The 12834-nt window shown below is 46.2% G+C and overlaps 1 protein-coding gene across 1 annotated transcript in view; it reads right to left on the minus strand.

Annotated features, from left to right (window-relative positions):
• KIAA2012 (KIAA2012 ortholog) overlaps positions 1 to 12834 on the minus strand; it is a 120359-nt gene that overhangs the window by 43063 nt on the left and 64462 nt on the right.

Consider the following 12834-nt stretch of genomic DNA (forward strand, 5'->3'; position numbering starts at 1 on the left):
ATTTAGAGACAGCTACTTGTTATCACTAGAACAATAATGGTAACACCAATTTTTACCATAGAGGATACAGGGGACCCTGTAGAGAGAGGATAACTGAGACTAGTTATTAATTAGTACCTGGGGAAGTAGAAAAGCGACCTTCCTTGGTCCTGGGGTTGGAATTCGTTTATCTAACCCTCACTATAGTCCTGTGAGGCAGGTACTGTTTACCCCCATTTCACAGATGAGATGCAGTACTGTGTGGACTCTGCCTGCCTTAGGAAGGCACCCAATCAATATTTGTTGAATGACTGAATGAATGGCTGAATGATGGCTACTCCCATTTCACAGATGAGGAAACTGGGAGGTCCTGGGAAGTTAAGCAACTTGCTCAAAGTCATTTGGCTGCTAAATGTGTATCTGCCCAGGACTCCTTTTCTTTTCTTTCTCCTTCCTTCCTACCTTCCTTCCTTCCTTCCTCCCTTCCTCCCTCCCTCCCTCCCTCTTTCTCTTTCTTTCTTTCTTTCTTTCTTTCTTTCTTTCTTTCTTTCTTTCTTTCTTTCTTTCTTTCTTTCTTTCTTTCGAGTTAGAGTCTTACTCTGTCTCTCAGGCTGGAGTACAGTGGCACTGTCACAGCTCACCACAGCCTCGTTCAGCTCCCGCTGTCACAGTGGCATCTGGCTTGGGGTCTGGAAAGGCACACACACTTGACAATATTTGCTGAGCAACAGGGTCACCAACACACGTGTGGAGGACACCAGTGGTCAGCTACATGTCATGGCCCACTTCAGTTCACATGGACAGGGGACAAAGATGACACCTTTACAGGAAAAGTGTGTAACCTCCAGATGCTTGTCTGATGTGCAGCACTAGTTCCTCATCCCCTAAGAGAAAAGTTATTTGTTATTTCTGGGACTGACTTTGCTGGGGTCACATATATCAATGCAGTGCGAGATCACCCTGGGTGTGGATGTGACCATTTCCATATTTCTAGGAGCGCTCAGATGGCCATCGTACACCCCCGGGGTAGCCTTGAGTTCTCTTTTTCATGCCATTTCTATGACTCTTAAGCAGTGATGATGACTTTTAAGCCGCCGTCATCCAAGGAACACCACACCCTTGCCCTTTGTTGTGAAATGTGGCTGGAGAGAAAGATTTTTCTGGACACATACATATCCAATTTGTTGTCATCTCAGCTGTATACCTGATCAGTTGCTCAGGCTGAGATGACTACAAATTGGACTTCTAGAGCATATGAGAGTTTTTGGTCTAAGCTAGAATCAGACAAAGCATGTCAAGCTTTCCAGTCTTCACAATTGTCCACAAATCACTGGGTAGAATAATAGAAATCAGACAAGACTGATTTGAGGGAATTTCTCCAATATTCCTAAAAGAAGATTTTGTGTTAGGCTGGAGGACAAAGAGCAGAGGCCAGTTCCAATCGCTGAACGACTTTAACTCCCTTTTTTTTTTGAGTTAGAGTCTCACTCTGTCACCCCAGCTGGAGTGGTGGCATCGTCATGGCTCACTACAGCCTTGACTTCCTGGCCCAGGCGATCCTTCCACCTCAGCTGCCCGAGTAGCTGGGATCATAGGCATATGTCACCATGCCCAGCTAATTTTTTTGTTTTTTTTGTAGAGACGAGGTCTTGCTGTGTGGTGCAGGCTGGTCTCAAACTCCTGTACACAAGAAATGCTCCCGTCTTGGCCTCCCAAAGTTCTGGAATTACAGGTGTGAACCACCATGCCCAGCCTAGACCTTAGCTCCTTATGTGGGGCTCAGACTGAAGAGGGGAGTGTTGAGAGGCTTTGAGAAAAGCCCTCCAAGCCACTTGACCTCTACATCTTTTAATAAAATTCTCTGGATGGCATAGCTAATTGCCTGAAAGCTTGGGGCCACCCATTCTTACCCAATGGCTGAGGCTGAGGCTGAGGCTGAGGCTGAGGCTGAGGCTGAGACTCAGACTCTGTGGCCCCTGAGATAAGAACTACTGTTTTTGCTCATCATGTTCAAGTGTTCTAATGAATAAATGATAGTGAAAGTGGATTTGGGAGATGGAAGAGAGGCCAATAAAAAAGATCGAACATATGACGAGGATTCTGGGAGGTGGTAATCAGAGGAGAAAAATTCAGGAGTTGAGGCCAGGAAAGAAAGTTGTGTACTTGGGTGGTTTCTCATGTATTCATTCAACTGATATTTATTGGATGTCTGCTATGTGTGAGACAAACGGGCTCATCCATGAGCAGGGTGATTTTAGATAGTGATAAGTCTGTTAAGCTTATGAGCAGGGTGCTTATAGATAGTGACAAGTCTATGAAGACAGTGCAAGGGTAGCAGGAGGGAGGGTGGCTGAGGAGGGGACTGGCACCTTGCCTTTGGGTGGTCTGGGAGGGCCTCTCTGAGGAGGTGCCATTGAACAGAGAGCTGGGTGATGATTTGGGGGCAGCCCTGGAGGGATCTATCTTTAGCAGCCAGGGTAACCGGTTTATCTGAGTTCCAATTATTTGGAAGTAAACCTAGGCAGAGGATCCTTGAAAAGGAAAGAATTGCTGATTTCTAGGCCTTTCTGCCCCAGCTGTCTTGCCTCCTTCCCTGCCCCTGAGGTGCCCCTCTGCTCTCTGAGTGGGAGAGCAGTCAAAACTGACAGCTGCTGCTCAGGATATGCTGAAAACAAAGACAGGTGCATAAATAGTGACCAGGAGTTGGCCGGCTCGGTGGTTCAGCCTGTAATCCCAGCACTTTGGGAGGCCAAGGCAAGTGGATTGCCTGAGCCCGTAGGTTCAAGACCAGCCTGGGCAACTTGGTGAGACCTCATCTCTACAATAAATCCAAAAAATTAGCCAGGCATGGTGGCGTGTGCCTGTAGTTTCAGCTCCTTGGAAGGCTGAGGCGGAAGGATTACCTGAGCCCAGCAGGTCGAGGCTGCGGTGGCCTGGAATGTGCCACTGCACTCCAGCCTGGGCGACAGAGTGAGACTCCAACTCAAAAAAAAAAGTAACCAGAAGTCAAGGTCTCCAGGGGAGCAGGAAGGAGAGGGAAAAAAAGGAGGTTAAATGCAAAGAAGTAGGGGATCGGAAGAGGCCTGGAGTCTTCTTGTTTCGTTCATATGCATACTTCGGTGGGAATGATTAAAAACGTGGAAGACTGGGATGTTTGGCAGAAAACGAAACCCACCCCCTCACCTATATCGTACTGTAAATCTTTCAGTATTTTCATGTCCTGCTAAGAGCCCCTGGAAACCTTTCTCTTCAGTAAATGAAACAATCGAGATTAATGAGTTAATTTGGTAAAGCTGATCTGAATTGCACAGAAGGCGTCGCGTAAGTACTTGGCATTTAAAAAGTTATCTGACATTTAAAAGAACATGACTGTTAAAGAATTTGAGAGCTAATCTTATACTCTGACAGAGTGAGCTCTGGAAAATCCAGGGTTATTATCTTGCCATAAACACAGTGTGATTCAGTTGAGCCATCAGAAAGAGAGAACTGTTGGCTGTACACAAGTATCTATGCCTGCTCACTTAAATGATGTAACCAAACGTCAAGAGGATGTCCGTGACCTTCAACATCTTATTATTCCCTTTCTTATTCTTGAATCATCATATCTGAGCTATAGACCCAGGGAGAAACCCTTCTCCCCAATCATTTTTCCTCCTCCTTTCTTTTTTAAAAAATTAATTTCAAGTTTTATTGGTTTTTGAGTTGGGGCCTCACTCTGTTGTTAAGGCAGGAGTGTCGTGGCATGATCATGGCTCACCACAGCCTCGACCTTTTGAGCTCAGGTGATACTTCCACCTCAGCCTCCCAAGTACTGGGATTACAGGTGCACCGCCACGACTGGCTCAATTAAAAAAACTTTTTGTAGACAGAGATGATGTCTTGCTATGTTGCCCAGGCTGGTCTTGAACTCCTGACCCCAAGTGATCTTCCCCCCCTTGGCCTCCCAAAGTGCTGGAATTACAGGTGTAAGCTGCCGTGTCTGGCCCTCTCCTGCTCCTTTCTACTGGTGTGTTTTGAAGGGTCACTTCCAGGGGTTGGCTCCACAGACGGACTTTGGGACGTGCAGCCTGCAGGAGATGAGACTTTAAGCCTAGGTGGCTGCATCTCCATCCGTGGGCCCCACAGAGGCACCAGAGATGAGGATCCGCCCTGCAGGTGTCCCCAGGCCCTCCTCATTATGTCTCCCACGCCTTTCTAATTGGGTTCTCTGTCTCTGTGGCTGAGGCTAATGGCTCCAAGGAGAGCAATTGGCCTCATTAGGGAGGCTGCAGCACTCTCCCTAACTGCCTCCCACGCGGCTCAGAGCTGTGTCCCGCCCAAACCAGCTGCCAAGAGTCTCCGGGAACTGTGGCCACCCGAGCTGGGGGAGGAGAGGCAGGACAGGGCCTTGGGAGCCAAGATCTGAATGTACTGGGGCCGACCCCACTGGGGTCTGAGTGCTGAGGGTGGGTGTGAGGGCCTTTGCTGAAACCCTATGTAGTCTACCAGACTGCCATATCAAACCTCTGTGCACACAGGGCGTTCATCTCTTCCTGAGAGCAAACAAAAGGACAAAAGTCTGTCTCTCTTCTGACCACCAGGCCCCTTCCTTGGCTGAGGGTCTGTTCCCCCACTTCCCCAGGGTCTCTGGGTCCCCGTGAGGGTGGAGAGGGCTGAGAGATTTAGTTACAGGATAGGGGACAAGAAGGGCTGGGGCTAGGAGCTTCCCTGCTGGGGTGGGAGCCACATCCTGGAAGGGTGACTCCTGGCGGGGGCAGAGCCTGGCAAGGCTCTCTGAGCTAGGCCTTCTCTGGCCCTGTTGCTTCTTGCCCGTGGGAGCCTGTGGCCCAAAAATGGGCAGGGAGGAGGGGACAGGGGTGGGACTGGGTGTGCGCGTCCCATCCTCCAGTCCCTGTGATGGAGTTGCTGGGGAGATCTGAGGGGGCCCAGTGCCAGATACACTGTCACTGTCAGGCTGACTTGGAGGGGCTTAGACCACCCGGCCACCCTGAGGTCCTCACTCTTTTTTTTATTAGATAGGGTCTCACTCTGTCACCCAGGTAGTGGCACAATCACGGTTCACTCCAGCCTTGACCTCTTGGGCTCAGGGTGACCCTTCTTCTGCCTCAACCTCCCCAGCAGTTGAGTCTATAGGGGGTGCCACCATTCCCAGCTAGTTTTTTTTGGGTTTTGGTTTTTTTTGTAGAGACAAGGTTCTGCTATGTTAGTGCAAGCTGGTCTCCAACTTTTGGACTCAAGCGATCCTCCTGTCTCGGCCTCCCAACGAGCTGAGATTACAGGCCTGAGTAACTTTTTTTGAGCTCTTAACTTTACAGCAGGATACTTTCCATCTTCCTGAGTGATCAGCAGATTAGCTGTACAGAGAGCAAACATGAGACTGGGATGTGAAACATGGCATCCTTCACTCTTAGCTTTTGTGAGGAGCTTGTTTGGATGACTTTTGCCAAGTCATTAATCTTCTGGGCCTCAGCTTCCCTACCTAGAAAATGGGGCTAAGGGCATTGTTCTCCTCAAGAAGATTTTGAATAATGAAACCAGACACCTTCATTCTGGAGCTTCTACTACATCTTATCCATGAATTCTAATTGACATTGTCCTTGATTTAATTAAGTGCTTTGTTGACACAACAGAATCATTGTTTATCTGGCATAGCAGGAACTGGTGGAGAAACATTTTGAGCCAAAATAGTGATCTCTTCTGCCCCAAGGGAGGTAGGAACTAGCTTTGTCTGTGAGGGGGTGTCTAGCTGTATTAAGGCGGGAGCTTGGCCTGTGCTTGGGGGGGGTAACACATCTTTAGGCTGGAAGTGGGGGCAGGTGGGATGACGGGTGGGAAGACTGCACAACTCTAGCTCCTGCTAGCTGGTGGGAACTTCAAACTCAGAACTGTAGATTCCCTTGTTTTGTCGGGTCTGGGGCGACTTTTCCAGTCTGATGACAGGGAATCTTAACTTGCAAACCGATTCCACTGTGAAAAGGTCATTTAAAATCATTGTTTTTTGCTAGTAAAAACAATGCTACCCATGGTGCTGTGATTCCTAGACTGGCCCATAAAAGCTTATCTAACCCATAATTTAGCCAGACTGCAGAGCTGAAGGAGCCCTGGTCATGCTGGGCTGCAGGGGGCTGGAAGAAAAGAAAGAAAAATGTTCTTTCCCGCCCTCCTCCCCACTGTCTCACCCCTTTCCCTCCACTGGGCCCTCTTGTCCTCTGACCTCTGCATTTTCCTCTTAGCCATGTGCTGTGGCATTGGGTCCCTGCTGACAACAGTGCTCCTGGTCCCTAACTCCCTGCCTCCCCTCGCCCCTGACCTTCAGCTGTGCTCCCTCAGGTTAGGCAGGAAACAATTTTTAAAAATCACGATGAAATATGAGACACCCAAAGTGATCTCTAATAGACAGAAATTTAAGCCCAGAAACAAAGTGAATACTCCAGATGGCACGGAGGGTACTTGGGAGACAGAGAAAGTGTGCTGGGGTGGGAATGGGGTGGGGAAGAGTGGATGATGAGTAAATGGATTCACAGTCTTCCACCAAATTATTCCTGTTTTTCAATCTTCTCCTTTCCCACTTCTAAACCCTTAGGTTGTAGACAAGCTCTAAGTTATGTTTTTTTCTTTCTTTTTTTTAAATGGGGTTTTCCTCTGTCACTCAGGCTGCAGTGCAGCGGCATGATCACTGCTCACTGGCAGCTTTGACCTCCTGAACTCAAGTGATTCTCTCACCTCAGCCACCACATCCAGCTAATGAAAAAAATTTTTTTTTGTAGAGACAAGATCTTGCTGTGTTGCCTAGGCTGATCTTGAACTCCTAGGCTCAAGCTATCCTTCTGCCTCAGCCTCCTGAAGTGCTGGGATTACAGGAGTGAGCCACCACACCTAACTCAAGTTCTATTTTATAATGGCTCTCAAGGTGGGAGACAGGGATTCAAACTGGAATTATCAGTATAGTTGACTGTGGGTTGCCTAGTGCCCAGCATTGTGCAAACTCCTTTCGTCTAATTCCTTTCGTATATTTCATCTAATCCTTGTCATAACCCCTTGAGGGAAATCGTTTTATCCTTTACAGAGGAGGAAACTGAGCCTCACATAGGTTAGATAACCTGCCTAAAGCCGCACAACCGGTGAGTAAGAAGTTGAATCTGAATGCAGTTCGGCTGGATTCCCAAACCACAGGCTGCTCTCCAAGTGCTGGTCATGTGTGAATGGGGTCCTGCTGGGCCTGATGTCTATTTCCTTATCTGTGAAATGGGGATAATAATTATACCAGCCTCAGAGGAATGTTGTAAGAATTGAGGGAGATGGCTGGATATGGTGGCTCACACCTGTAATCCCAAAACTTTGGAAGGTTGAGACAAGAGGATTGCCTGAGCCCAGGGGTTTTAGAACAACCTAGGCAACATGGCAAGACCTTATCTTTACAGTAAATTATAAAAAAGAAAGAAAGAAAAGAATTGAGGGAAAGAACCCTAAACCTGACATGTAAACCTGAAGCACGGGCTGTTACCCCAGTTTAAAAAGACCCTCTCTGATCGTGGGGAGACAATTGCCAAAGCTTGTGATAGGTACAGGGAGGCTCATTATATTATTTCCTCTGCTTTTACATGTGTTTGAAAATTTCCATAATAAAAAGAAAGGACCGAGGCAGGTATTATATGTCATAGCAGCCAACAGATCAATAACTCCAGACTTACTGGAATAAATGATAGTTGCAGTGAAAATTCAACAAATAAAAGCCTTGATTTTATAATTAAACCCCTTGCAGGAAATTATCCTTAAATTGTCTAGGGCATTTTGGGGCAGACAAAGTAATCCTGTGGGTGAGGCTGAACCAGAAGATGAAGTTTGCTTAGATCTTCAAAAAGCCTTTGAATCAAGTTCCACAACCAAAGCTATTTACAAAACCAGAGGGAGAGAGAGGAGGGCGAGAGAAAGAGGAGAGGAAGGAGAAGGAGACAGAGAGATAGACAGATGGGGAGAAAGAAAGAAAGAGAGAGGAAGGGAGGGAGAGGAGAGAGATAAGAGAGAGAGGGAGAGAAAGAGTAGAGGGGGGAGGAGTGGAGAGAGGTGAAAGAGAGGAGGGGGAGAGAGAGAGGGGAGAGAAAGAGAGAGGGGGAGAGGGAAGGGAAGGAGAGAGGAGAGAGGGCAGAGAGAGGGATGGAGGGGAGAAAGGCAGGGGTGGGGGGGTGGAGACCGAACTCAGAAGTGTGGAGCTAGGGCTGACTTTAGAAACAAGAAACAGAGCCGGCTTGGTGGCTCAGCCTGTAATCCCACCCCTTTGGGAGGCTGAGGTGAGTGGATTGCCTGAGCCCGCGGGTTCGAGACCTGCCTGGGCAGCGAGACCTCATCTCTACAATAAATCAAAAAATCAGCTGGGTGTGGTAGCGCGCGCCTGTAATTCCGGCTACTCAGAAGGCTGAAGCGGAAGGATTGCCGGCTGCGATGGCCGGGAGCAGCCACTGCACTCCAGTCTGGGCGACAGAGTGAGACTCCAACTCAAAAAAAAAAAAGAAACAAGAAACTGGCAGGTGGGAGTCAACAGTACTTTTCTCCATGAGGAAATGAACATGAACCCTGTGAGGTTCCGGTGGTGGACCAATCTTATCGGACAGCCTGGCAAAACTCTCCAAGAAGGATGTCTCCTGACATCTCCAAGTCTGCACATGACTCAAAGCTTTTCCAGAGAAGGAAATCCCAAATCATGGCAACCCACAGGAGGAAGACCTGGAGCTAGAGTGAGCCGCGGCAGAGACAGCTAGACATCCGTATCCTTATTCCTGAGTACAAAGCGAGTGCGGCCTCCTCATCCTGCTTGGAGGATTATGGGCCTTTTCGATCCAGAACATGGGTCCTAATGTCAAGGAAATTTTATTGATTGAATTTTTTTTTTTAGTAGCTCCCAGGTGTCAGGAACTGCACTAGATGCAAGAGATACAGAGGTGAATAAGGCAGAAAGAGAAAAAAAGAGAGATGAGAGGAGAGAGAAAGAAAGAAGAGAGAGGGAGGAGAGAGAGAGGACTTGTGGTGGCTCATGCCTGTAATCCCAGCACTTTGGCGGGTAGAGGGGAGAGGATTGCCTGAGCCCAGGGGTTTGAGAGCAGCCTGGGACCTCGTCTCTACAGTTAAAAAATTAGCTGGGCATGGTGGCACGTGCCTGTGATTCCAGCTACTTGAAAGGCTGAGGCAGAAGGATTGCCAGAGCCCATGGACACTGGGGTAGCTGTGAGTGTGCCACTGCACTCCAGCCTGGGCGACAGAGTGAGACTCCGACTCAAAAAAAGAAAAATTACAGGGAAAAAAACCTGTCTCCAAAAAACCTTGTTCTTTCTGGTAACAGCCAAAGAGTGAAACAGAAGGCAAGGTGGGGATGGCTAGGACTCTGCAGTCGGCAGTTACCTCGGCACCTGCACAGAATGCAGTGTATCTACATGTGGCTTGTTTGCTTTTTGTCCTGAAGGAGGAAAGCTGGCAGGGAAGCAGATGGAGTAAACACAGGGTCATTCAACCTAAATCCTGGGGCTAGAATTACAGTCCACTCTTTGAAATATGGATGAGGCAAACGTGGGACACAGAAGATCAAATATGAATTTAAACTGTTGTAAACTCATGAATCCTGAACTTAGGAGACAGTAGAGGTTGAGACAGAAGCAGCTTTGTGGAGTGGAGTAAAGGGACATAATTCTAGTGGAACATGGTATTTTAGGACACTACCAGTGTTCAAATCCCCACAAAGCATGTTTGCACTCCCTAACCTGGAAATAGTTTAAACAAAGGGAGAACACTGGCTATGTGAAAACTGGCAAGATGCTTTCTTTCTTATTTTCTTAAACAAAAAGACGCAATGATTTTGGGAAATCTCACTGGGGTTTAGTCTTGTACTTGGATACTTTTTCCTGACGAACTCTCTGTCCTGATAACTCCGTGAACCAGCCAGTGCAGGGCCCTCTTGCCCCATGCCCACTAAGACAGGTATGGATGGACAAGAATGTTTCAGACTTCGAGACCCAAATTTTCAGAAAAAGAGATGAATTCATGGTCCCCCAGAAATCTAGAGTCAGCAATAAAAGGCCGAGAAGGGATTGAGATCCTTAAAAGGAGAATTCTGATGGCTCTACTCAATAATGTAATAAAGACTGATTAATGTTAAATTAATCAATTGTAAATAGTTAGTTACAAGGTTATGGTGACATGGTGTTGATCCTGTTTAGCTTGCTGTACAAGATCTGACAATTGTTTGCAAACTCATCCTAGAAAAAATACTATACCTCACTGCTGAATATTATCACATTACCTTTGAAGTACTCCCATTGGGAAGCTATGCACTGACGCCAGTGCCTAGTCCATCTCTCAAAGCAATTTTGGAACTCTTTCTGGAATGGCCATCAGAGCTGTTGTCATATTATCCTTGATGTCCTGATGTCGTCATTCTGATGTCCTTGATGTCATCAGAATGCCTTCCGTTCAATATTTCCTTTATCTTCGGGTAAAGAAAAAAGTCACTGGGGACCAGATCAGGTGCGTAGGGAGGGTGTTCCAATACAGTTATTTGTTTACTGACTAAGAACTCCCTCTCAGACAGTGCTGTGTGAGCTGGTGCATTGTTGTGATGCAAGAGCTCCTTTGGGACCATTTTTGCACACACCTTTCTCATGCCAAGATTTTCAGTTAAGAGTTTTCTGTTTCTCTGTTGATGTTTATTTGTTCTCTTATGCTTCTCACAGTCAGTTGACGATTTCAATGCACAACTCAATGAATTTCTGCAATGTTTTCATCAGTTCTACTTGTTACTGGCCATCCTGACCTCTTTTCATCAGTGACACTCTCTTCCATTGGAAAAACGTTCAATCCATTTGTAAACTGCCGTTTTCTTCATGACATTTCCCCCATAAACTTGCACTAACTTCACTTCCATTCTTGTCAAGTTTATCAAGAAATTTAATGTTTGCTTGTTGCTTTAATTCAAGCTCTGACATTCTTGTGGCAGCACACAAAAACACACAACAATAATAAATGCCACCTGGCAAGACACTGCCACACGTCAACATGAACACAACTATGAGACACTGATATACCCAGGTTATGAAACCTTACTGAGTTGTTTGTACAGTGCTACCAACATAAGTGCACGGTGGCAAGTTCATGAACTTAATTGTCACACCACCTATGTTTATTGTACATATCCCAGGTCATTTTAAGCTAGATATGAATAAAACCAGTTCTCAAGATCCATTTTTCCTTCTTACAGGGAGAATTTGGAAAAAGGCAAAACAAGCAAATAAACCCCAGGAAAACAAAGTAAAAAGAAAAAAAACTTCTGAACACATCTTGAATTTCAAGTTAGTATGACTGCACTTTTTTCATGCATTATTTGCAAACCTTTTCCATACATTTTTTTTTTTAACATAGTTGCACTCATCATTGACTTACTTGGAGGTCCACTTTCAAAATGTTAAATCAAACTGGGCGTGATGGCCCATGCCTGTAATCCCAGCACTTTCGGAGTCGGAGGTGAAACGATTGCCTGAGTCCAGGGGTTGGAGAACAACCTGGGCAACTTGGCGAGACTTTGTCTCTACAATAAATAAGTAAATAAATAGCCAGGTGTGGCGGCGTGTGCCTATAGTTCCAGCTACTTGGAAGGCTGAGGTAGAAGGATCGCCTGAGCCCAGCAGGTCCAGTGGCTGTGTGGCTCAGAGCCACTGCACTCCAACCTGGGTGACAGAGTAAGACCCTGATTCAAAAAAAAAGAAAAAAAAAGAAAAGGTTAAATCAGTGGTTCTTGACTGAGGGTGATTTTGCTCTCTCAGGGGACAGTTAGTAGGGTCTGGAAACATTTTTGATTGTCATAACTAGGGGGGCTGTGCTACTGGCATCATCCAGTGGGTGGTGGCCAGGGACACTGCTCAACATTCTACAATGAACATGAAAATTCCTCACAGCAAAGAGATTGGTCCAAGACACCAATGGCGCTGAGGTTGAGAAACCCTGTGTTAAACCATTGATATCAAATGCTTCTGGTACCAACACTTTCCTTCCTTCCTTTCCTTCTTTCTTTCTTCCCTTTTCCTTCCTTCCTTAATTTCTTAATTTCTGAGTTGGGGTTCTCACTCACCCAGTCACCCAGGCTGAAGTGCAGTGGCACGATCATGGCTCACCACAGTCTCAGACTCCTGAGTTCAATTGATCTTCCTTCCTCAGCCTCTTGAGTAGCTGGGACAATAGGCAAGCACCACCACACCCGGCTAAATTTTTGATTTTTTTGTAGAGATGAGGTCTTACTATATTGTCCTGGGCTCAAGCAGTTCACCCATCTCGGCTTCCCAAAGTGCTGATATTAAAGGTGTGAGCCATCTGGCCTCATTTTTTTTTTAAATGCTATCTTTTTAAATGCCTGAATTAAACTCCTCAGTGAGAGAGGGCTTTATTAATTTAACCATAATTTAATCAGTTCTCCAATTTCTCTGGTGTTAGACTTTTAAGCTGTTTCCAGTTTTTCTCTATTATAGATAATGCTGCGATGGACACCTTTACTAACTTTTTTCCTGTTGAATTATTGTCTTAGGATAAATTCCCAGAAATCAATATGGAATCAATGGGTATGAATACTGTTTCATGTTTTGTGAGTCACAGTGTCATTGTGTTTTACAAAGGGATTGAACCAAGATTACAATCCACTGGAAGTGTGTAAGTGTACTTACTAGTCTAGTATCAAAATCTCAAAGCCCTGGATGCTACCGTTTAAAAAAAGTGGGAGGAGGCACAAATCTCATATTGAAAATGAGACCTCCAGTTTGCCTAATATACCTTTAAATTGCTAATCAGGATGAATATTTTTTCTGTATTTTCTCCCCTCCTTCC

The sequence above is a fragment of the Carlito syrichta genome, unplaced genomic scaffold, assembly GCF_000164805.1.
Source record: "Carlito syrichta isolate Samal-C Ts95f unplaced genomic scaffold, Tarsius_syrichta-2.0.1 Scaffold308186, whole genome shotgun sequence".
Lineage (NCBI taxonomy): Eukaryota > Metazoa > Chordata > Mammalia > Primates > Tarsiidae > Carlito > Carlito syrichta.